The following is a 27,131-nucleotide window of genomic DNA, read 5'->3' on the forward strand; positions in this document are numbered from 1 at the left end:
ATCCTGCCATCCTCGGTAACACAGTTATGTAATCCTCAATAGACCCCTCCTTTTGTGCACGTAAACACAATTTGAATCTATCCTTCACTGTATTCATTTTCCTTCAAAACAATGCACTATGCAGCACACATAAAACCAGCAAAAACAAGGAGCAATAAAGTATTTCTCCTCATTGCACCCTATTAAGACCAGGTTTTCACTTATTTAAGCCAGTCTTGTAAATTTCTGGCAGCGTCAAAATCAATGGGTGTTGCAGCAGAACGCCCACTGCAACACCCATTGTCCACCCCTTTCACGCTGAGTGTATCATGAAAGAGCGCCTTATTTACAAGGCAGTGTTAAGCCACATTAAGTGGCTTAACGCTGCCTTGTAAATACGGCAAAACCTGTATCATCACGAAAACGTCAAAAAATAAGTTCTGGTGGCGATGGGGTCTTTTTTAAATATACCCCTAGCCTTTACTTTGAGAATAATTGCACTAATGCGACCTATTAAAATCTGCAAAATGTAATCATATTTAAACTATATGACCTGTGCCTAATTTGTACAAGAGTGAGCACAGGTGCTCAAAACTCTGCTCAGAAGCTTGCAGTCGATGCAATTAAATGTGTCCCTGCTGAATACTAAGGCTACAATTTAAAATCCACTTTATGCCTATTACTTCACTACCGAGACACAGCCTGCCCCTTTATCTTTCTCTAGTTCTCTAGCAGTTTCCTGCTTTCTCCCTTAGTGACGATTTTCCACCTTTCTCTCCCATCTTTTTCCTGTGTGTGTTTTCCCCTGTATTGTCTTGGTAAATGTCCGAGGCGGAATAATATTGCCGTCCCCAAAAATGAGTCTCGGTGGCCCCCACCGGCAACCACCGGCTTAAATTAAGCTCTGACGAAGCATGCCTGGCACATATAGCATCATATGGGATGGAGCTGAGTTTCCCTCCAATACCAGGTGCACAGCATCAATCGTGATTATCACAAAGTTTTTCCAACTACTTTTGCACTTTCAACAATAATTATTCCATGTACTCCAAAATGTTTTTCATTATTCTGTTCACTCGTGTGACACTTATATTTCAACAGTTTCTCATGCCACAGATATGCCCATCCTGTGCTTTGTCTGGGCATGCCAAAAACATAAATCATCCTCAGTTGCGAAATTGATGTTACCCAATGCATTTGGGGCCTTGGTTTAGCCCTTCTTCAAGGGTTTTTTGAAAAGAGAGCAACAATGTTCTATTGTGTTTTATTGACACCACCCACACTTCTAAAAATGATTTTCATAAAAGTTAAGTTAAGCCATTGGTAAATGCACAATATCTACCAATCCCACGTGATCCCCTCACCTCCTATATTTACAAAAAAGTATGGCTCCTTGCAAACTCTGTGGGGCAGTGGGATGTGCGGAGCCTACATTAATATCTGTACAGTAGTGTGTACTGTTGAAATACATTATCCACTTTAACATTTATCAATTTGACTTTTCACCCAATGTGTTGCCTCCTAGGTTTCTTGGGAAATATTTTCTAGTCATGGCTTGTCTGTCTAAATATAACTGTGTCCTATTCAATTCAAAGCTGCTCCCCCATTCTGGGTACCACTAGGGTGTTTTCTAGGAGTGCACTTTAAAAAGCATACAAGGGACGCACAGTAACACACTCTCTTCTGAATTAAAAGCAACACAAATGAAAAAGTTTTTTAATAAGAGACCACACACTGTGTACCAAATTTAGAAATAAGTGGTGAATGAGTCTATGGGGGTTATTTACTGTCATTTACTGTGCGGCCGTTTAGGTACCTTCCTCTCTATTCCCATCCCGAATGCAAGTTTACTTATGCCCTTGAGAAGTGTAGATCTGTGATCGTACACAGGGTAGGGATGTGCTTTCCAAACGTTTATGAATGCTCACAAGCTCTTGGGTTTGTAAATGGCCAGGCTTCAACGTCTGATCTACTCACTTGTGAAGAGATTTACTCCCACCTACAATTACACCTTTTGTAGATTTCCATATGAGTAAACTGCTTCGTGAACAGACACAATTCCTTTAGTTCGGAGATATGTTAAAGAGCTCGTCACAACGTCTCCTTGATAGTGTCTGTAAACATAGAGAACACGAAATCTTTGTAAACGACAGTAATGACAGAAAGTTTATCCAGTAACACACCCCTGCTTTTTCAGCATACTTGTTAGTTAAGATGAAAAGTGAAAATCTCTGTGTTCTTCATACTAATATCGCGCACAGTGCGGTAAAACCCTACCATGGCATTATGCAATGTATAAACCAACAAAGTGGCACATGCGCGATCTTTCAGAATTTTATTATAACGACCTGTAATATAAATAAGGACGTAGTTTGTGATATGTTTCCAGTAGCTGAGTGTTGAGGAGAAAATGGTGTTGCACCCACGCAGACAGGAAATAAGCAGGCCTTTGTTGTCCTTGTAGACTCTTTGTAATAAAATTAAATTACCCATTTATGGTTTTCTGAGAAAAGCGAAGAGCACCTATCCAATGTCCTGCTCATCACCACGCATATGATGTGTCAGATGCCATCCCAAATTACATCTATGACATCACTGCTGGGATTGCATGTTACCCTACCATGAACATTACAGATGACAGCACTGAGGGGACAGTATAGTTTCTATGTTTGTTTATTTGTTGTTATTTTAATGATGTTGAGTTGTTAAGTTTAGGTATGCAGAGGTACACAGGGTCTACCTTACACCTGTCAGAGTAATTAATATTTACGGGACGGTATTGGAAAACAGCCCTTGATGTCCATCACCCAGCACAACACACTGCCACATGATGTGCGACTTCCCCATCATAGACACGTTTTGGTCTGATATAATTCCACAGAAGCCATCACCTGGAGTTTGCCTGGTCCAACATGGAAGGAAAGGAAAGTAAGCTGGGACTTTATAGATATAAGACTAGTAATAAAGATATGGAAATAGCAATGAGCTGGTGCTCCCTTGAAGACGTTATATAGATCTGTGGCGGCACAATGAGTGGCAGTGGAGATAGCCACACAGCTTACTGTAGCTGCAAACATTTCTAAATGACTTAAACTAAAAACGTAGTAAAATATTGGATACAATATTATTTAAAATCTAGTGAGAGAGCCCCGTGTAAGAGCTGAACCAAACTACAGTAAAGGGCCAAGAGATGAGATCCAAAACATACGAAGGGACAGGAGAGGGCACTAGAATCTGGGAATCTGGGGTTGTCATTGGTTGCCGAACTGGGGAAGGGAAATAGCTGAATGTGGTGATATACGAGTGTCTACTGGCAAGCAAACATGGACCACGGTTTGACTCCGGTTGTCTGTTACCTTCCCCTATCAGGAACTTTAACCCCGATGTTTGCAACCTTTGACAGTGTGTAGACGGTGGCTGTTGTTGAGTGCAGGGCCTAAAGTTGCACAGCCCTGACCTTGTAGCTGTATGTTTTTTTGTTGTGTTAGGATTTTGCGGAGTATTGACGAGGTCACAGACCCAATTAACATCCTGCAGCCTTTTGGTCCACCACCTCAGACCTGAGCTCTATGAACCATAAGCAAATGTTTTTTTATTGTTGTGGCCAGCTCAGTTAGTGTATGATGTCCCTGCCAGCTCATGCCCATTGTCTTTTTTATTAACATATTAGGGGCACAGAGCACTGCATGATGTAATCTCATCCACATCAGAAATGTTCCTGTTGCGGCCAGCTACTTAGCACTACTAGGATCGTAGACCACATTGAATAACGGGAGGAAATGCTACCTCAGTCACTCGGATTTGATTTTGGAAATGAAGGTTTGGTCTGCAGATAGTCTAGCAACACGGGTTTGTGAACTATCCACAAATGTATGGCATAGATATTGTATTTTAACCATTCAAACCACCCAACTCCTTTTTAGGCCGATCATTCAAGACCTCTTGTATATACTTTAGTATATACTTATATGTGTATGCACTGTGTGGGCTCTGGAGATCAGCCCTAGGACTTGTCTGCTTCCACTTAGGGACTTTTTTTTCTGTTCAACTGTCTCTATTTAACTGTCTTGACAGAAAACGACCAGTAGAGATCAGTAAAATACCAGAATTGATATCTGCTTAGGGACTTTCTTTTAAAAAAAATGTTGCCAACTACCTCTTTTTAACTTTCATGCTAGAAAACGACTAGCAGAGGTCAGTAAAATACCAGAATCACTTTAGCATTCTTTCACTTCCAGTCCATAGAAATTGTCTTCCACGAGCACCCGTAGACAATAATATTTTTTTCAAATCTCGTATTTTCAGTGATATGACCACCAAAGGCCATGATTTTATATTAAAAATAGAGCTTTGGACTATACCATTTCCCACTGAAAGGAAATATTTCACTTCATGTGATTCCATACCTGGCGTGTCAGGCAGTTTGGTTCTTACTTTCGCTCCATGTTGAAGAACAGTAGATGTTCGGCACCCAGGCTAATGTGCAGCACAGTTAAATACATATAAACTCTGAAAGGCGAGACCGAATGCATTGCAAATGCTTGTTGCCTCAGAGATTTCACAAAAATGACTACATAGATTCATACCAAACCAAGTGAAGACAGTGGTATTCTAAAACATTGGGTAATGGTTTAGGGGGGTATAAACCCATCTCAAGCAACAACCACAGTACCTGCCAGGCTGAATCACAAAAGTCAACTATACTTAACCTTCTGGTAGCTTGGCACAAAGCAGTCAATCTTAACTTAGAGGCAATGTGTAAAGTATTTATGCAGAACATAAACAATCATAAAGTGAAAACCCCACACAAGAAATATCCCAAACCAATTTAGAGAAATAGTGCAACATTTTATAAATTATTTGACACCAATGTTTCAAAAATCCAATCAGTAGAAACAGAGATATGTATTTTCAAAGTTTTCAGGTATGTATTGTGCATAAAATCTAAAAGCTTCACTCATGGTTATTTGCTTGTGAGGGACCGGGTGAAAGTCGCAGGTTCAGGCCGACTGCGATGGAGTGTGGGCCAGGTACAGGGACCAGGTGCGTCCCACTTGTTGAGTTGCCTTCTCAAAGTACAGTGCGAAGAGCCCAGTTCATGGTAGAGGAGGCCGCGATGAGCAGGGAGAGGGTGCGTATGGTCATCTCTGTAGCATGAAGATCAGGCCAGGTTTTGCAATTAGTCATTGCTGTAGTGGAATAATCCTGTCGGACGTCGCAGACACTAGCTGCTGCAGCTTCACATTGGTGGTCACCGTGTACTGTAGTGTGAAGTGCAGACTATGCAAAGTCATTGAGTGCGCTCACTCTAGCATTAAGAGTCTGGTTCACCGATGTTCAGCCTTGGCGGTCAGCATGGGTGGCAAGCTTTAGGCGCAAACGGGCTTATCGTGAAGAATCTAGAAGTTCAGGATTCCTCCTTTGTTTTCAGAGGTGTGGCCTCTGATGCCAAACAAGGGCCCAGGACCTGAGGAAGTGAGTCTTGGGATCAGGAACTCACTCTTGCAGAGGCCAGCAGGGAATAGGGAGGTCCAATTGCAGGTCCAGTTGAAGCACGTCAGCTGGGCAGTTTCAGAGAGGCTTCTGGAGCTTGTTATTTCTCTGTCGCTCACCCTTGGAGTCACTTAAAATAGCCCGGGATTAAAGGAGCAGATCCAGTGTTCCTTTCCAGACAGTAGGGCAGGCCTCAGACAGCAGGGTAGTCCTTCTTCTGTAGTATCCACAGGTCCAGGAATGTACTAAAGAGTTGGACTTAGGGTCCATCCTGCTGCCACATGTGGTTCTGTTATTTCCTTTCTCCGTGCCTTGGTCCCAGGATGTCTGGGGTGACAAAGGGCAGTCCGAAGTTCTTTGTGAGGTCAGAAGGCATGACCTATTAAAGTGCAAGTGTTGTAGGAGACAGTTTTGTCCAACACATCGTATCAGGATGTCCATACTGCTAACACCCAGTCTCCCTCCCTTTGTTATACTGTCTGGGAGGAATACACTGAGAACAACTGTCAACTAGACCCAGTCATGTGACCCAGTACACAGGCTGCAGGCACGAAATGGTTAGGTCAAGAAAACGCCATGTTTCTAAAAGTAGCATTTTCAGAATTGTAACTTAAAATCAGACTTTACCATTAAAGATAATTTTAAATAACAGTTCTCTAGAAAGCAAACATGATATTTCTACCTGCTCCCAAGAAAAGGGCATCACTTATAAATGTAATAAGTTTATCCAATGTTATCCTATGGGAGAAGTTATCCTTGTAGTACTAAAAACCAAATGAAAGAGTTTTTCACAACCAGGACATGTAAAACCTTAAAGTACATGTTCATCTTTTTAAAAACAATACAACCTACCTTTGGGGTGTTTAGGGCCTTCCCTGGGGATTGACTTCTTTGTATTGAAATGCAAGTTTTAGGCATAGTGAAAGGTCGATTTTTCCAGGGCAAAATGGCTGTTTAAAACTACACACAGGCTGTAGTGGACGGCCTGAGAAATGTTTAATAAGGCTACGTATGGGGGTGGCACAATATGTACTGCAGGCTCAAATTTAATTTACAGGCCCTGGGTACATTTATTACCACTTTACTAGGGATTTGTAACTGAATTATATGTGCCAAATGGGTGTATACTAATATTACCCTCTTTAGGGGAGAGAGTATAAGCCCTTTAGCACTGGTTATCAGTGGTAAAGTGCACAGAGTCCTACAAGCCAACAAAACAGGTTCGAAACTGGAACTATGAAGGCAAAAGTTGGGGGGCGCGGGTGCCTGCAGAGAGGGTCAGGTACAACAGGTACTGACTGTGTAAATATGGTAAAAACTCAGTTTCCATTTAAATGCCATTTTGAGGTCAAAAAGCTCTACCTTTTTGTTGACAAGCACTATTGATTCTAATATATTACATATCATTAAAGTGGGTTTTGGGTTAGCCTCTCCGCACTGACTGATTTCATGGTTGTCCAATTCTTGTACATGTCTCACCCAGGAGCATTCTGGTCTCAAAGTACTCTGACTGGGTGATGTAGGCCTCCACTGCAAACATCAGAGATTGCTTTGCAATGGCTCTGAAGGAAAATATTCACTCTCTCTCCCTCCCATCTTTTCCTCTTCCCCAGTCCACCCCCAAACATCATCATATTGCTTGCCGGCAATGACCAGGATTTTTTTCTTTTGAAGGTTTTTTAATAACTTTTTTCCACCTACTGTGCTGTGTGAGCAGCCATCCTAATTCTTTTTTTACCATGATGGCTGCCTTTAATCATGGTTTATTTGAACAAACCGCATTAAAACTTACCACAAGGAATGTGTGGACATTCAATCTAAAACCAAAACTGAACAGAGCGACGGACTAGTTGGATAGCACCTCACTTTATTACTGCAGTTTAGTCTTTGAGAATTGTGCACAGATCATTCAGCAGTTGTTGCCCTTTAGTGCCACTGAATACAGACTTTTATTTTTGATGAAAGCAAGGAGATGCACCAAGAAAGTAGATTCAGTCCATAATAATTCTTCAAGAAAGTTCTTTATTCAAAAGTTCATGCTTATTCATAGAAGAACCAGTCAACACATTTAATTCCCAAAATAAAATCGTGGCACTTCGCCAAGGCTGTAAAAAAGAAAGTAGAAAAACATTAAAAAAAACACAAAATGACTGACGGACATAACTGATAACATGAAAAACTTCAACGTTGTCAGTACCATCAAATATTCACATGTGGATTGCACTCATTTCTGCTTTATAGAAGTTTAATATGCCACGGTTTAAGGACAGATGGGAAGAACTGGCACAGGACCTATTTAGATGAAGTTCCACCACCCCAACTGTGGTTCACAATGCACAGAGTGTTTTGAGTTTGCGTGCTCTCTTTTTAAAATTAGAACGCTTGTCTGTGGATTTTCATTTTCCCAACCTTTGAGGATCTTAGCAAAGATCTACTGAAAGAGTGGGAGGCCACTCTGGTAGGGGCCTCATTAGTAATGATGCAAATACTTATTAGACATGCAATAGATGAAGTAGCAAAGCTGCTATCAGACATTGGGGTGGTAGAAAGGGAAATTGAAACAATAGAAGCTAGAGATTTTGTTGAGAAAAACTATGATATTTAAAAAAAAGTAATTGAAAATTATCAGCAATACCTAAAAGATAAAAAGATGAGGAAAATCAAGCGTGACAATAGAGACCACAGAGAAGGTCATATTTACACCTTTGCCAAAACATACAACACAGTTCAGATTCCAGAAGGCAGAAAAAGAGAGAGAGATGAGATAGACGATACACGCTCAGCAAGCAGTATCTTGATCGCCTCACAGATACAGCGCTGCTTCAAGCAGCAATTTAAATTAGATCCTTCTAGGGGAGGGAACATCCTCATGTCAGAAAGAATTGGCAAAGCTAAGAATCAGCAGCAAATAATGAAAAAAGCAAAACCAAAAAACAGGAGAGGGGGGAGGAGGTGCCAAAGGAAATGCAAAAGGAGTGCAGGTGGACAGAGAGGGGATGATGACAAAATCAAAGCAAACTTATTGGGTATCACTGTTACAGACGGGGAAGACGCAGGGTCTCTACACAGTACTGAATACTCTAATGAATTAGAAATCATTAATTTGTCTAAAATACCAATTGGCGATGAATTGAGTTTGTTAAGTAAAGGTTTGGGCTACGATCCAACACAAAATGATGATCTAATTGATGTACACATTGATTTGTTCAAATTTGTCAAAACTCTGAAATTAAAAGACTATTTTCATGATCGATTATCTGACGTCCTTAATCCTACAGAGGGATATTCAACCATATCATATATTATTGCAGACATTCAAAATAATCACCGTCTCTTGTCTATTCAGGACAATGATGATATTGATGTAAGAACTGTGCTACAAGACTTACATATTGCAGAGAACCTTACTATAGAGAGTGGACCACGACCCAAATCCAAATTTATTCCTGCAAGCTTGAACGATCAGAATATCAATGTCTTCCACGAAAAGGTAACTAAAGATTTGTATAAACTTGAATATCCTACTAGATTTGCCACTCAGATTTGTTTCAACCTGCCAGAGAGTGAGAGACAAACCTTAAGTAGACTCCAGAGTGACAACAGCATTGTAATAAAAAAAACTGACAAAGGCAGTAATGTAGTTATAATGGACAAACTACATGAATGAAATATGCCGACAATTAAATGATGTTTCATGTTATTTGCATGTGAAAGTGAATACTATAGGTGAATTGACATCCCTCATCAATTTAAAACTTAGTGAGTGGAGGGACATCTGCCTTCTGAGTGACTCAGAAAACAAATTCTTGAAAGCAGAACAATCCAGATACCCTTGCATATATATATGTTACCCAAAGTACACAAAAAGGCCCCATTTCCACCAAGACAACCGATTATTTCAGGGGAGGGTTCATCAACTAAGAAGATGTCAGAATTTTTGGATACTAAGTTGCAAAAATGTATGGTCAACCTCCCATCTTACATAAGGGATAGTAAGGATGTAGTACTGAAATTCAATGATTTTGCATGGTCGGAAGACTTTCGCTTTGTCACATTTGATGTTGTCAGTCTTTGTACCTGCACTGAGAACAAATTTGGCCTCATGGCAGCACGTTCAGAGAGGGAGCAGACTGATATGATATACTTCTGAGTATCCGTGCGCGTTATAAATGGAGATTAACATAACATATGGGCAAAACAAAATGATCTTGGAGATGATGGCATTAATTCTAACCAATAATTTTTTCCTTCGTAATGGACAGTGGTCCGATCAGATCCATGGAACAGCCATGTGCACCAGGTTTGCTTCCTCTTATGCCTGTCTCTTTATGGGTTGGTATGAGAGTGAGCACACCTGGAGCAGAGATGCCTCCCCCTGGACCCAGCATATAATCTTTTGAAGGAGATACATTAATGATATCATCTGCCTATGGTCAGGTTCTGATGAAGCACTTCAGGATTATTTTTTGTTTCTAAAATAATCCATACAATGTGAGACTAAAAATGGATCAACCTAAGGAGGAGATAGGTTTCCTGGATCGCCACTTTTATGTGAAAAATGGAGTTGTCGAGAGTACCTTATTCAGGAAAGAAACAGCCTGTAATGATGAACTGCATGCATGAAGGGTGCATGCATGGTCAGTGATTAAAAACATCCCTTATGAGGAGATGGTAAGAATAAGGAGGTATTGCACTGAAGACACCTCTTTTAAAGCCAACTTTGCTGATACCCGAGCACGGTTTTTCAAGAGGGGCTACAACATTAGGGACTTGCAAATTGCAGAAACTAGGGTACAACAGTTGAATAGAGACTCAACCCTTATGGATAACAAGAACCCCATGAAAAAGGAATAACCATGACAAGACACTGAGATTCATCACTAAATATACAACATATAGTGATAACATTTCCAGAATTTAAAAAAAGAATTTGCACATTTGACATGATGTTCCAAGCCTGAAGAAAGCGTTAACCAAAAATCTCTCAGTCACCTATAGAAAGGGACTAACCCTAAAGGATATGTGACGTTACAGCACATTCCAATACATCGCATGCCGTTGCAACGCCAAACATTACCCCGATTTTCTGTTGGGGGAGCGCTGGAAGTTGGAATAGTTTAATTTTCTATTCCAACTCCAGTGTGTGCAACAGTAGGGAAGGTGTTGGAGTTAAATGCAACACCCTTTACCCACTGCTGCACACCTTTTTAATTGCAACGGCATGCAATGTAACTGCATGCGTTGTAACTGTTGCGTTGTAAAGCCTGCTTCCAAACCGCAAAATACAAACTCTGCCCAAGTTATGTACCATCGGCCAGGGTAGGAGAACATGGCTATCTCCCAAACCAAATGGCACTGTACTTGTGACTCATGTAACATGTGTCACTTTGGAAAGAACACAACAAAGGAATTTGCCTACAACAGCGCTCAACATATTAATATCAATGAGTTCATTAACTGTGATACATCATTTGTGATATATATGCTAGGTTGCACCTGCAGAATGATCTATGTAGGGAATACAACACAAAGTCTAAAGTTGAGAATTCAAGAGCACCGTAGAGCCTTAGCAAGTGGAGACACCATGTACCCTAAGGCTGAACACTACAGGCAAGTCCATCCAATTGACTCTGTCTTCTGGTTCCACAGGATTGAGCATGTAAGGGTACATAAGTGAGGAGGAGATAGGGAGCTCTCTCTCAGACAGAAGGAGGCTGAATGGATCTGCAGAATGCGGGCGATCACCTGTGGTCATAACACTGACAATGATTTTCATTACTTCTTAAATTATGCACAAATATGCTGTCAAGTTCAAACCAAGTGTACATGAATTGATAGAGGTTAAGTTAGCTATCCATTGGTTGAACTAATTGCTGTATGTTAAATTCAATGTCTGTTTATTGAGTTTTTCAAATATAATCGCTAACAGGTTCGAAATGTATAGTCAGCTATCACTTAAATAGGATTATAATGAGTTTTTTATGAATAAAACGTGTTAAAGATATGTGTAAAGTTATGTACCTCCCCTGCTACCTTAACATCTTTAAAATTTCATTACCTCTTCTCTCTTCTGTTCTTCTTTTGGACACCACTGGTGGATAGCAGATGTGTACCAATGCTTCTGAGACGGCTGCAATTATTAAATAGATGAGTCTTACAATCAATTGAGATTACAGTTATAGCATTAAGAAGATGAGACCTGTAATGAATTGAGCTATATAATACAACATGAAGTCAGGTTCTCAGATTGAAATAATTAATAGATAAGATCAAATTGTATCAGTGTTAAAAAATCTGTAAATTGAAATACCTCAATGATCCCCATTATAAGGTTAGTTTGGCCTCTGCACATTGATAGATATCCAAGAAATGAATTTACAAGAGAAACCCTCCCGAAGGACAGTCACCTTAAGCGTTTGTCGTTTTCCTCAGTTTACCCCACGCCACTAATTCTTAATGCAGAAATAGGCGTATCAGACTAATATCAGAATTAGGCTTTTGCAGCCGCACATACAGATAGCTGAGACAGTCAACCCAGGTTCGCTGTAGCTACATTTGCCACTGTTAGATTTGGGGGTCTCTGGTTGGCACAGATAAGGACTTGTGACAAGCAGGGACCCTCTCCTCTAGTCTGGATAAGGGAATTACCCTCTCAAATAACCCCTGCTCACCCTCTAGGCAGTGTGGCGCGAGCAGACCAGGCTTATCTCAGAGCATTATAAGTTAAGCATTTGTGAACACATACAGTAACTCAGTGACAACATCACACATGGACACTACACCAATTTTTGTATAAAAATAAGTATCTTTATGTAAGGCTTAGCACAAGACCAGCATAATGTTTAGAAATGGGCCACACTACTATTAGCAATTCAATTTGGGGTTAAAAAGCATAGTTATTAAGTTCCATGCGCTTCGCGCTGTTCGTGCGTGTCTCTCGGGAATGATCGTAACTTTAAAGAGTTTTAAAAATCAGCATTGTGGACTCTCTAGTCCGGTGCCCACACAGTCACAGTGCGATTCGTACAGTACCTTCAAATGCAAAGTTGGGGATGCGGACGATGCCTGTGCAGGCGAAGGAGTCCTAGGAGCGGTTTGGCGGCCCCTCTTCGATGCGAGCCCGGCTTGTTGTAGGCGTCTCGGTCCAAGGTGTTCGAGCGGGGTTCCCCGGGGGTGAGGTGGATGGTCCTAGACGTAGAGCGTTCGCTGTGTGAGGCGTTGGTACACATCGTGCTTCCGAGCGGGGATGCCTTTCAATTCCCCAGCAGCGCGATGTCAAGCGGCCGGTGCGTTTCAGGCATACGGGCCGTACTTTCCAGTGCGGGGCTGCTTGTGGGCTCTCTGTAGCGTGGTGCAAGAGGCCGGTACGCTTCAAACGTACGGTCCGGACTTTCCTTGCGGTGCGCTCGGATCGGGAATTCCAGTGGCTGGGACACGGCGAGCAGTGCGGGTCAAGGGGGAGGGTGAAGCGGTGTGTGGGCGGCCCTTCTGTACAGTGCAAGTTACAGCTCGTAAGCAGAGCGGGCTCACACGGTTCGGGGTGGCCACATGTGTGGCTTCACAGCTGTCTGGGTTTGCGAGGCTCACTTTGCTGATGGCTCCAGCGGCAGGGGGAGATCGGCAAATTCCCACGACTCGGGTTGAGGCAGTAGAAGTCGAATAATCCTGGGACTCCGTTCAGGGGACAAGCTCACCAACAAGTCCTTGGAGATTGTTGAAAGCACAAGTTGAATAAAGTCTCTTTAGTCTTTTCCTCTCCTCTTGCAGCAAGGCAACCACTGCAGGCCAATCCACCAGGTCAGGGACAGTACTCCTCCTTGCAGCTTTCCCAGTTCCTTCTCGTCAGGCAGAGGTTCTTCTTGGTTCAGCAGGATCTAATTTCTTGGGAGCAGGGCTCCCATATTTATACCACATTTCTTTTATTCTTTCAGGCCAGGGGGCCTTTGCCCAGTTCAGCCCAGTTTTGGAGTACTTTGTTTACAGGACTCTGGCTTGTCTTTCCAGTGTGCAAGGCAGAGACATCAGACGCTCCACAGGAGGTGGAGCCAGTATTGTGGTGGCAGAGCACAGGCCTATTCAGAGTCTAGGTGCACTCCTCCCACCCATCTGGCTGTAATCTTTCTATTCACCACCTGGCAGCCCCAGCCTGTCTCCTGGAATTCCCCAGCCCTGTCACTCACAGAAACAAGACAGCAGATACACATCCTAGCAGAGGCGGGCTGAAAAGGTTAGGCACGCAAATACCAACTTTCTAAAAGTGGTATTTGCAAACACAGAATATTAAAACAACCTTTACTAAAATATGTATTTTATTATCCTGAGTTCAAGCATACCAAAATCGAATTTCTACCATGTTCCCTGAGTCTGTTGGGATCAATGGATGTAACAATTCCAACAGCCCATTCTGGCCTATGAGAACAGGTAGCCTTACAATAGTGAAAAACGAAAATGGCTGTAATTCACTATTAGGACATGCCACACACATCAGGGCTTGTCCTACCTTATACTTACAATGCACCCTGCCCTTGGGCCTACCATAGGGGTGACTAATATGAAGTTAAGGTAAGGGAAGGTTTGGGGACTGGCAAGTAGGTGCACTTGCCCAGTCAGCATGACAGTACCAAACTGCACGTAGGTTCTGCAATGGCAAACCTTAGACACATTTTACAAGGCTGTTTCTGTGGGTGGCACAACCAGTGCTGCAGGCCCACTAGCAGCATTTTGGATTTACAATCCCTGGGCACTCCTGGTGCACTTTACTGGGGTCTGACAGTAAACCAAATAGGCCAATCATGGAATCCAATCACCATATACATTTTATATAGGGAGCACTTGCACTGTGGCACTGATTGGCAGTGGCACCGTGCTCTGAGCAGCTAACACCAGCAAAACACATGAGGCACAGTAACAAAAAAGTGGAAGGGAGACCCATGCCACGGTGCCAGGTCTAACACGTGTCCCCTCCAGCTGAAATGTGGGGAGAACTACCCTACCCCAGTTCTCATCACTAAGGCGGAAAAATCTGGACAGACCGTCAGCATTGGCGTGATCTGTGCCAGGGCGATGTTCCACCGTGAAATCCATACCCTGTAGGGAAATGGACCACCTCAACAGCTTTGGATTCTCACCCCTCATTTGCATCAACCATCTGAGGGGCCTGTGGTCTGTCTGAACCCGGAAGTGAGTCCCAAACAGGTAGGGTCTTAGCTTCTTTAATGCCCAGACCACAGCAAAAGCCTCACGCTCAATTGCACTCAACCTCTGTTCCCCTGGAAGTAACCTCCTACTGATGAAGGCTACAGGTTGGTCAAAGCCCTCCTCAGTCATCTGTGAGAGAACCGCCCCTACACCATGCTTTGAAGCATCTGTCTGCACAAGGAACTCTTTGGAGAAGTTGGGTGCCAGGAGCACGGGCACCGTGCACATGGCAGTTTTCAGGGTCTCAAAAGCTTTTTGACAGGCGTCAGTCCAAATCACTTTCTTTGGCTGCTTCTTGGAAGTCAGCTCTGTCAAGGGTGCAACAATGTTGCCATACCCCTTGACAAACCTCCTGTAGTACCCAGTGAGTCCCAAGAAGGCCCTCACCTCTGTCTGGGTTTTGGGGGATTTCCAAGCCAGGATGGTTTCAATCTTGGGCTGAAGGGGCGCCACCTGGCCGCTCCCAACTTGGTGTCCCAAGTACACCACAGAACCCTCCCCGATCTGGCACTTACTCACCTTGATCGTGAGTCCTGCCTTGCGGAGTGCCATCAACACTTCCCAGAGGTGGCGTAGATGTTCTCCCATGTAACACTGAACACTACGATGTCATGCAGCCCAACCAACACCTGGTTGACCAACCTCTGAAAGGTGGCAGGGGCATTCTTCATCCCAAATGGCATGACCCGGAACTGGGAATGCCCATCTGGTGTGGAGAATGCTGACCTCTCTTTTGCCCCATCAGTCAAGTCGATCTGCCAGTCCCCAGACGTCAAGTCAAACGTGCTGGGGCAGCCCCTAACCGATCGATGAGCTCATCAGCTCTGGGGATGGGGTGAGCGTCAGTCTTGGTGACTGAATTGAGTTCTCTGTAGTCCACACAGAACCAGAGTTCGGGTATGGCATCTGGCGCTGCAGCCTTCGGGACCAAGACCACTGGGCTGGCCCAAGGACTGCTGGAAGACTCAATCACCCCAAGGGCAAGCATCTTTGAGACTTCCTCTTTGATTCAAGCCCTGACCCTGTCAGTTACCCTGTAAGCCTTGTGCTTCATAGGTAAACTGTCTCCTGTATCCACATCATGGACGCACCAATCTGTGACACTAGGAACCAGGGAGAACAGATCAGAAAACTGTCCCAGCAGCTGGCGGCAGTCAATCTGTTGCTCAGGGGTCAGGGTGGGAGAGAGGTTAACTCCATCCACTGACCCATCTTGCTCTGTGGCTACCAGGAGGTCAGGAAAAGGCTCAGTCTCCTCCTCCATTCCATCATCTGTTGCCAAGACCATGCCCACTTCGGACCTCCCCAAGTGGGGCTTAATGCCGTTGACATGTAGGACCCTCAAGGGGTTCCTGGGAGACTGCAAGTCCACCAAATAGGTAACAGGACTCTTGCGCTCCACAACCTCAAAGGGCCCGGTCCACTTGCCCTGGAGCGCACAAGGCTCCACGGGGGCCAAGACCAAAACCTTTTGTCCAGGCTGAAGCTCTACAAGAGTGGCATTCTTGTCGTATCAATGCTTCATCTCCTCCTGGCTGGCTTCCAGATTTGCCTCAGCAAGTTGCCTGAAATGCCTAGTCTGGTTCCTGAAGGCCAGCATTTAGCTATATACATTCTGGGGAGGTTTCCTGGGAGATTGCTCCAAGCCTTCTTTGACCAGACTTAGAGGTCCTCTCACTGGGTGACCATACAGGAGATCAAAGGGGCTGAACCCTAGAGACTTCTGTGGCACCTCACGGTAAGCAAAGAGAAGGCATGGTAAGAGGACATCCCACTTACGCCTCATGCGTTTTTCCAGACCCATAATCATGCCCTTGAGGGTAGTGTTGAATCTCTCAACCAACCCATTTCCTTGGGGGTGGTAAGGTGTGGTGAACTTGTAGGTTACACCACACTCTTGCCAAAGGGATTTCATATATTTGGATATGTAATTGGTACCCCGGTCAAACACCACCCATCAGTGCACGTCCCACCACGGGGGCCGTCACTGTCCTCAGAAGGATAGCTTCCGGGTACCGGGTGGCATGGTCCACCAGGACCAGGATAAACCTGTTGCCCATGGCTGTCCTGGGGTCCAGTGGCCCCACAATGTCAATCCCCACTCGCTGGAATGGGGTACTGACCAAAGGGAATGACTGGAGAGGAGCCTTCTGCTTCCTCCCACTCTTTCCACTTGCCTGGCAAGTCTGGCAGGTCCTGCAATGAGTGTCTGAACTCTTGCGCAATTGGGGCCAGTGAATGTGGGTGACAAACCTTTCAAAGGTCTTGTCCTGCCCCTAATGTCCTGCCAATGGCACATCGTGAGCCAGCCCCAGTAGGAAGGCTCTGAAGCTCTGGGTACCACCAGCGCATGGGCTGACCCAGGCTCAGAAACCTTAGGCTCTGAATATAGGAGGTCATTCTCCCAATAGATGAAATGTGATCCAGACTGATCACCATTGGCCTGGGCTGCTGCCTGCTGCCGCAGACCCTCGAGAGAAGGGCATTCTTTCTGCGCCCTGCAGAATTCCTCCCTGGAGGGGCCTCCTTCTTGCTGCCAATGGGTCAGCTCATGCAGGTCCACCAGTTCAGCTATCTGTTCCCCTGCAGGTTCCAGGGAATGCCCCTCAAGGTCTGCTTCCTCCTGGACCGTGGGAACTAAAGGAGTCAGTTTCCCGTGCCTCCTGTGCATTCTCTCCAAGGCCGGTGCCTGGGCCTCTCCCTCAGGCTACAGGACATCGACCTCTTGAGCACCCCTACTGGCTGCCATGGACCGGGTGGTCACGCACACCCAGTCAGGCAGACCCACCATCCGCAGGTGAGTACTTTTCTCCACCTTCTCCCAAGGTGAACTCTCCAAGTCGTTCCCCAACAAACAGTCTACAGGCATGGCAGTTCTCACAGCTACTTGAAGAGTACCAGAGACCCCCCCACACTCAAAGGGAACCTGAGCCTTTGGACACTGACTCTCAGTGTTGTCGGCGCTCTTGACTCGGCAGAATGCATGTGGGACAACCTGCGCTTGAGACACCAGGTGACACTTGACAGCTGTCACACTGGCTCCTGTATCTCTAAGAGCCCCCACCTTCTTGCCATTGATGGTCACCCACTGCCCATATTTCTTAGTGTTGATGGGCAGTTGGTTTTCCTGGACCATATCACAGTCTCCTAATGAGACAAGGGACATCTCTGCGGGACCTTCCCCCCTTGGACAACCCATTCCTTAACCAGGGCTACACTAGCCATCTGCCGGGGGGCTGCACTCGGGGGTGCAGGTTTACCAAACTGGCGACACTTTGGATCATTTGCAAAATTACCCAGTTCACCCACTTGTAAAACCTTGGGGGCCCTCTTTGAACAGGGGTACCTGACGGGGCCCCAGCTGGTTTCTGCGGTGGGGGAGGCTGAGAACTTTTCCCTTGGTTCCCTTGGGGATTACTTTGGGGCCTTCTTTGGAACTCCCCCTGTTTTCCCTTATCCCCCCACTCTTCTGCTGGGGACCCTGCCCGACCTTGGCGGAGTATCCCACTTGACCCTTGTGGACCCTGATATTGACCCAGCGGTCCACCTCCTCAGCAAGCTTCCTAGGGTCGGCTTGCTATCAATCAGGTGCTGGCGCAGCTCAGGAAAACAATTACTAGACAAGTGCTCCCATGCAATTAAATCAAAGAGACCGTGAAAATCATTCACTTTGCTACCCTTCAGCCAATCATCCAGTGCTCTGCAGAAAAAAGTTACATACTCCACATAGGTAATATTAGCAATCTTTGCACAACCCCTGAACCTCTGTCTATACAATTCAGGAGTTAACCAATACCTGGTCATCAAAGCATCCTTCATGTGGGGGTAAGAGTTATGAACCTCAGAGGGTAAATCTAGCAGTGTGTCCCACCCCTCACTAAGGAACCGCCCCCACAACCCCGCTCCCCAATCTCTCTCAGGCACCCGGTGGGAAGACATGTCTACCTCATAGGCCTTGAACCACTGCCCTATGTCATCATTCTTAAAAAACTCTTTTACCACTTCTTTAGGTATGTAAGCCCTTGATTTAACAAGCACTGGTGTGGCGCTGCTAGCAGAGGGAAGATGTTCCAAACTTTTAGCTTTCAGCTCCATCTCCCTCAATTTCATTTCATGCTCCATCTGAATTCTTCTTACTTCCAGAGCCATCTTTTTGCTTTCCAGCTCCAGTTGCCCATTGATTTTAAGACTCAATCCAGGCCCTCAGCGCCTTTCGGTATTGGGTCTTGTTTCTGCATCCAGTTGCAGAAACTCCAAACTTTTTGCAGAAGCCCCCCAGCTGGGCTAAGGTGTAGCTCTCTAGTATCTCTTCTTCCCAATCAATTCCTTCAGTGTCAGAGATTACAGATGCTACCCTTTCTATGCTGTTTGGACCAGGCATGATTTTTCATAACAAATGGAGATCTCTTGGCAAGCAAAAATCAACAAAGTACGTGGCTGCACCATTGGTCTGCAGTCACTAAGTGATGTTCACCAATCACTGTATATTAATCACAAATGCAAATTCGAAATCCCTTCCGCTGCTTCCAATGTTAGATTTGGGTGTCTCTGGTTGGCACAGGTAAGGACTTGTGACAAGCAGGGATTCTCTCCTCTAGTCAGGATAAGGGGATTACCCTCTAAAATAAACCCTGCTCACCCTCTAGGCAGTGTGGCGTGAGCAGACCAAGCTTATCTCAGAGCATTATAAGTTAAGCATTTGTGAACACATACAGTAACTCAGTGACAACACCACACACGGACACTACACCAATGTTTGTATAAAAATAAGTATCTATATATAAGGCTTAGCACAAGACCAGAATAACGTTTAAAAATGGGCCACAGTACTATTAGCAATTCAATTTGGGGTTAAAAAGCGTAGTTCTTAAGTTCCATGCACTTCGCGCTGTTCGTGCGTGTCTCTCGGGAATGATCGTACCTTTAAAGAGTTTTAAAAATCAGCGTCGCGGACTCTCTAGTCTGGTGCACACACAGTCACAGTGCGATTCGTACAGTACCTTTAAAAGCATAGTTGCGGATGCGGACGATGCGTGTGCAGGCGAAGGCATCCTAGGAGCAGTTTCCAATGCAAGCCCGGCTCGTTGTAGGCGTCTCAGTCCGAGGTGTTCGAGGGATGAGGCGGATGTTCCAAGGCGTAGAGCGTTCGCTGTGCGAGGCATTGGTACACATCATGCCTCAGAGCGGGGATGCCTTTCAATTCCCCAGCAGCGTGATGTCAAGCGGCTGGTACGCTTCGGGCGTACGGATCGTACTTTCCAGTGCGGGCGTGCTTGTGGGCTCTCCATAGCGCGGTGCAAGGGGCCGGTACGCTTCGAACGTACGGTCCGGACTTTCTTTGCGGTGCGCTCGGATCGGGAACTCCAGCGGCTGGGACACGGCGAGCAGTGCGGCTCAAGGGCGAGGGTGAAGCAGTGTGGGGGCGGCCCTTCTGGACAGTGCAAGTTACGGCTCGTGAGCAGAGCTGGCTCACGCGGTCCGGGGCAGCCACAGGTACAGCTTCACAGCTGTCTGGGTTTGCGAGGCGCACTTTGCTGGCGGCTCCAGCGGCTCCAGCGGCAGGGGGGATCGGTAAATTCCAGCGGCTCGGGTTGAGGCAGTAGGAGTCCAATAATCCTGGGACTTCGTTCAAGGGGCAAGCTCACCCACAAGTCCTTGGAGATTGTTGAAAGCACAAGTTGAATAAAGTCTCTTTAGTCTTTTCCTCTCCTCTCGCAGCAAGGCAACCAGTGCAGGCCAATCCCCCAGGTCAGGGACAGTACTCCTCCTTGCAGATTTCCCAGTTCCTTCTCGTCGGGCAGAGGTTCTTCTTGGTTCAGCAGGATCTAATTTCTTGGGAGCAGGGCTCCCATATTTATACCACATTTCTTTTGTTCTTTCAGGCCAGGGGGCCTTTGCCCAGTTCAGCCCAGTTTTGGAGCACTTTGTTTACAGGACCGCGGCTTGTATTTTCAGTGTGCAGGGTAGAGACATCAGACGCTCCACAGGAGGTGGAGCCAGTATTGTGGTGGCAGAGCACAGGCCTATTCAGAGTCTAGGTGCACTCCTCCCACCCATCTGGCTGTAATCTTTCTATTCACCACCTGGCAGCCCCAGCCTGTCTCCTGGAATTCCCCAGCCCTGTCACTCACAGAAACTAGACAGCAGATACACATCCTAGCAGAGGCGGGCTGAAAAGGTTAGGCACGCAAATACCAACTTTCTAAAAGTGGTGTTTGCAAACACAGAATATTAAAACAACCTTTACTAAAAGGTGTATTTTATTATCCTGAGTTCAGGCATACCAAACTCTAATTTCTACCATGTTCCCTGGGTCTGTTGGGATCATAGGATGTAACAATTCCACCAGCCCATTCTGGCCTATGAGAACAGGTAGCCTTACAATAGTGAAAAAGTAAAATGGCTGTAATTCACTATTAGGACATGCCACACACATCAGGGCTTGTCCTACCTTATACTTACAATGCACCCTGCCCTTGGGCATTGGGCCTACCATGGGGGTGACTAATATGAAGTTAAGGGAAGATTTGGGGACTGGCAAGTAGGTGTACTTGCCCAGTCAGCATGACAGTACCAGACTGCACGCAGGTTCTGCAATGGCAGACCTTAGACACATTTTACAAGGCTGTTTCTGTGGGTGACACAACCAGTGCTGCAGGCCCACTAGCAGCATATGGATTTACAAGCCCTGGGCACTCCTGGTGCACTTTACTGGGGTCTGACAGTAAACCAAATAGGCCAATCATGGAATCCAATCACCATATACATTTTATACAGGGGGCACTTGCACTGTGACACTGATTGGCAGTGGCACAGTGCTCTGAGCAGCTAACACCAGCAAACACATGAGGCACAGTAACAAAAAAGTGTAAGGAAGCCAAGGTGCCAGGTCTAACAGCCACACTCCAAGATGACCAAACGATGTGGTTCAATACCATTTTTCATCCAATTGGGCGACCATATTTTAAATATTCACATGCAATCCATCTATGCTCCACAAATTGGCATGCCCCATTATGTCAAATTAGAGAACCATCATGTCATGTCAGCCAGCATTGGTCCAAATGCTTTGCTTAAGGTTGGAATAAACTGTTAGACATGTTTGGTTATAGCTATATTTGTTCTACTCCGAGATGGCCGGATGGTTCGGCTTAACAGTGGGCATCAGTTCACACATTTCATTCATAGATTGCCGATGTTATTACAAGCCACATTCAAATAGGGCAGTACATTTGGGTTAAAAGAATATCTTTGTAAACAGATCATTTTTCAAAGCAGAATCATGCCGCACTATACTGATGTATGAGTTATGAGCCATGGTTGGTTATTGAAACTAGCTACAATAAAATGTAATGGTACTTTGGGTTATAAGAAGATTTTTGTAAACAGATTGCTTTTAAAAGCAACAATATGCCGTATTACACTGATGTAACAGTTATGAACAGCAGTCTTTTGGATTGAAGTGACACAAAGCAAGCCTCATTCAAATATGGCCGAATGTTTGGGTTATAAGAAGATTTTTCTAAGCAGATCGCTTTTCAAAGCAGAATCGTTCCGCAATATCCTGATCGATAAATAATGAGCTACGTTTGGTTATTGAAACTAGCTCCATTTAAATGTGGCCATATGTTTGGGTTACAATTAGATTTTTTAAACATATTGTTGTAAAACATGGGTCCTACCGCATTCCAGTGATGTAATAATTATGAGCCGCGGTTTCTTGGATTGAAGTGACACTGGTGCCATTCAAAGAAGGCCGATAGCTGGCAATGCAACATGAGGTTAAACCATTGGTGCGTCAGGTGACATATGACATCACATATCATCGCCTGTAGTTAGTTAGGAGTATTTAAATGTGTCATTACGATGCACTTTTCAAAACTATACGGAGCCACAAAAGGAGCAATCAGACACTTAGCAAGGTATGTGGGAATAAATACCGAGGGCCAGATGTACGGCCCTATTTTGCATGCGCATACAGGTTTGCGACCCGTTTGCGCATGCAAAATGTGAAAGGGCTATGTACAACTCCTAAATAGCGAGTCACAATTTATTTGCGACTTGCTATTTAGGAATTGCGAGCTGCTATTAAGAAGGAGTGTTCCATTCCTAATAGCAAGCCCAAATCCATGTATGAATGTTTTGCAATCGCGGTCGCAAAACACTTGCAAATTAAGGAAAACGGGCTGCATTTAAAAAAAATACTGCTTTATTTAAAAGCAATCCCAGACGTGGCGGTCTGCTGGGAGCGCCAGCCACTCCCAATGGGGTCGCAAACTGCGAGTGATTTAATAATATTCATGAGCCTCGCATTTACGACCCATTGGGAATCGCAAACAGTGCCTGAGACCTGGTTGTACATTGAATTTTGCAGACTTGCAAATTGCGACTTGACATTTGTCATAATTTGCGAGCATCAAAATTCAATGGTCGTACATCTGGCCCCAAATTTACTAACTTTGGGGCCGATTATGATTGCGATTTTTCCGCATCCTCCGGGCCGGTGGAAGCCACCGCCGGCCCGGAGGATGCGGAAAAACCGCAGCGGAGCCTCCAAAGACCCACCGCCATATTAGGATGGCTGGTGGGTCTTGAATTCCGTCCACAGCTTTTCCGCCGCGGTCGCCTTCCGACCGCGGCGGAAAAGCTCTAACATGGCTGGCGGTGTCTATCAGACACCGCCAGCCATATTAGGATGGTGTAAAAGTCATGCTTTTCCGCGGCGGCTTTTCTGTCGTGGAAAAGCATACGAACTTTCACTTCGGGGGCCCGTTGCGGGCCCCCTGGGTGAAGGGGGGTGGGGGTGCACATGGGGGGTACCTATGGTACACCCCTGCATTTGCGTGCACAAAGCAGCAGGCACCGCGCGGTGCCTGCCGCTTTGTGCATGCAAATGCGATGCATGCTTTTTTAACCTTGCGGCGGGTGCAGCTTTAAGCTGCATGCGCCGCAATGTTAAAGATAGAGGATGTGACCGCCACCCTGGCAGTCACATCCTAATCTGCTCGGAGGGAACGCCGCAGCCCTTGCGGACGTTCCCTCCTCCTCAGGGGTCGCGGACGGACTCAAGTCCGTCCGCGATCATAATCGGCCCCTTTGTTTGGGTGGATTGAGATTTGAATCTTGGGTTTGTGTTGTATAGATACTGGCAATCTAATTACTTGATAGGATTTGTTCACTGTCGAATTTGGGAGAAATACGTGTTTTATCTAGAGCGGGCTACTGGGGACAGCATCACCTGTAGACGTTGTTTATAAAGCATGCTTGAAAATGCTTAATATGGTAGGACATTTTGAGCTTTTAGATACGGTCAAAACTCTGTCACTTAGGTGGGTGAAGGGAAAGGGTGCATTAATGGTAGATGAATAAATGAAAGGTATGCTAGAAATCGGTTGTCATAGCAACGAACTAGAGAACTCACAATGCAGCCAAACTATGGGGTCAAATAGGATGGCGGACGGACAAAGTCAGGGAAGACACCGCCAGCCATATGAACGCGGCGGATGGTGTTTCTGTCCGCCACGGTCCCCCCCGCCATTGTAATATGACATTGGTGGCGGACGGGCACAGATGGCGGACGGATCACCACCGCCTTCATGGCGGTGGCGATCCGTCTGCCATCCTTATCGTCCCTTTTGTTGGAGATCAAAACTCGGTGGATTTTGTGTGTCTTTGGGCAGTGTGGCTCTGGACCACAATAAGCAAAGCAATTCTTAGGTTTTTATCAAACTTACAATTATTCCGTAAATGAAGGGGACTAGTTACTTTATGTAGCATGGCAAATCGAACCAGGAAGGATGTATGTCTTTAGAAAATTGTTGTTCAAGGGTCTTGGGATAACTCGGATCTATGGCAGTTATCGGGTAGTAATAACATAGGTGTTAGTTCCAAGTGACACAGATGTGGCCAAAAAAAGTATGAGTCACAGTATTCGAGTAAAATTTCAAACCTCTGTTTGGCCTTTTTTTAAAGTTAATTCATTTTGTAGACAGCTTTACTTCCATGGGAACAGGAATTACAAGGTTGTTTGATTATAAACCTTATCCTTACTCTAATCACAAGTTTCTAAATTATTTTCATATCAGGTGTCAAGCTGTAAAACCTGTAAAACCTGTAAATTGCCTCTATCATAAGGCGACAATCAGATTTAAGATGTATCCTTACGATGTATCCGTATTGCTACACAAGGAGCTGATTTCACTTTTGTATTTAATTCCAATTTGAACTTAACTAAAAAAACAATTTACACATAAAGCATACATTATATTAAAAAATATAACACATTACACTATATTCCAAGTGATATGATAAATTACCTTTTTTCTCTCAAATTAAGATTCATTTGGCAGGCCCCATCTCCCACAGTGCTACTTCTGTGCACATGCCAGGCTGGATTTGATAACACTTTCCTCTTCCAGACTGTACCCATTTAACCCAACTGCAAACATCTGATGACCCTTTCCTGACATGTAGGCACTGATGGTTGTAGCTTAAATCCAGTATTGTGCAGAGCTGACAGTGGCTGAGATTTTATTAGCATCACAAGCAGATGTCCGAAATCCAGGGTTCCGTAAGTGAAAAAGGGGGTCTTAAAGGTTAGAACCTGATTTTCTATAATCTTTGATTCAAAATATTATGTAGGGCTGAATTGGTCTTTCAAATTCTCATGGGCATTGCAATGTCACATAGACTTTTCCTCCATGAGGCATGGGCCTAATTAAATTTGGCATGCTGAACCCCCACAGATGATGCACTGCAGGAGAAAGCAGGCATTTACATCAACAAGTGGGTGTCTTGAAAGCTAACATTTGCTTTTTCCTATCATTCTACTCTTGAAATATTGGGAAGAGGCTTTCAAATTATGACATTTCATTCTTCCTACATCGACTATGGCAGTTCCAAGGTTTGAAAACTGTAACCAAGCAAATTCCATCTTTCCTTCAACTATGAAAGCAAGACTGTACTGATGAATGTCCACACAGGAGGTAGTAATTCAGGATGGTTTGTTCATGAAGATAACAAGTAGCAAAGTTCAGAACATCAAGAAGGTAGGTGGTAGATCAGAGCCCCACCAGGAGCTGCCTGTCAGCTGCTCAGCCCATGACTGTCACTTCACCTCTCTGAGTCCCAACATTCCAAGGCATCACCAGACTCTTACATTCTAAGGAGTCAGAGCACAGGCACTGGCTGAGCAGGGGTTTTAAAATACCTTACCATATAAATGCAGGATACTACAAAGACATTGGTTTATTTGTAAAAACATTTCTGAACCTAAGATATTCTCTAAATAATAGAGTAATTACAGGTGCTTTGCATTTCCTATAGCATATATACTACAGTCAATTTTGTATGACCCACCCCTACTTGCTTTGAATATGTCTCGACTTAGTACAAATATTATGCATTAAATAATTGTTGCCTACATAATTCTTACAGAGATTGATGTTCAGGGCTTTAGTTTTAATTCAATATTGTATTAGAATAATCGTCTCCATTCAATGCCCTGTGCACTTGAAACAACGTTCAATGTATTTTAGATTACTAACTCTCTGCATAGCAATTCATCACATTTCATTCCTTGTTGTAGTGTCTGCATGCTTGAAATGCTTAAATTAATCATGTACAGTGTACATTGTTGCCAGTCACATTACTGTGTTAATTGATATCCATTCACATTATTGTTCGCATGTGCAGCACACATAGCTAGGGGTGTCCAGGCTAGGGCACAGAAAGTCACCTTAGTAATTTTTTCTAAATATGTACAGGTCATTTTTTCTCTTTAAAGATGTGCCTTTTGCCACTCATCTGTTCTCATTGCTCAGCATCATGCGTTTAGATTACATTTGGCTTAAAGTGCATAGATCTAAGTCAATATACCAACAAAATCTACACATTAGAAGAACATATTTCCACCAAGGAATCACTCTTTTGATTGGTATGACTAAACATTGTTGCATGGATTCCATCAATTAAATCTATCTGGAGATAACAGACATTGGTCACAGACACTGTAGCCAGGATCAACTTCTAGCCCAACCATTAAAAAAGGTAAATCTTAATCTCAATTGTGCTCCCACTGGGCCACTTTCTACATCAAATCTCTTACTGTATATCCCTTTAGATGACCCACCCAAAAGGGGGTTTCTTCATATAGCCTAACGTCCTGATTGTCAGAACTGCTACAATCCTAATGCACGCCCTTAAGTATGGAGATAAATAAGGATGTTCTTCTCCTTCTACAACCTCTCTCGAAATGTATCCTGATACCTTCTCCTACAGTCTCATTGCGTGGCCCTTTGGAACATTGATTTATGTGTCTCCTTATTTACATATTTCGAACAGGCTTAGAGCTACATCTACCCTCCCTGTGATTCCCAATAGGGATTTTTGAACATTTCATTGCTAAACCAGCTATTTGACATATGAGGCTGTGGTATGCACACAATATTAGGTTAAGTCTA

General features: G+C 44.6%; 1 protein-coding gene across 4 annotated transcripts in view; it reads left to right on the forward strand.

Moving 5' to 3' along the window:
• Nucleotides 1-27,131, forward strand: part of LOC144761534 (uncharacterized) — a 292,792-nt gene that overhangs the window by 106,895 nt on the left and 158,766 nt on the right. For 2 of the 4 annotated variants that reach the window (XR_013595769.1, XM_078646851.1), the window contains exon 2: nucleotides 8,819-8,962. The exons of the other annotated variants lie outside the window; for them this stretch is intronic. The gene's annotated coding sequence lies outside the window, so the exon portion shown is untranslated. The remainder of the gene's footprint in view (nucleotides 1-8,818; nucleotides 8,963-27,131) is intronic. 4 annotated transcript variants of the gene reach the window in all.

Source organism: Lissotriton helveticus, chromosome 6 (assembly GCF_964261635.1).
Source record: "Lissotriton helveticus chromosome 6, aLisHel1.1, whole genome shotgun sequence".
NCBI classification, from domain to species: domain Eukaryota; kingdom Metazoa; phylum Chordata; class Amphibia; order Caudata; family Salamandridae; genus Lissotriton; species Lissotriton helveticus.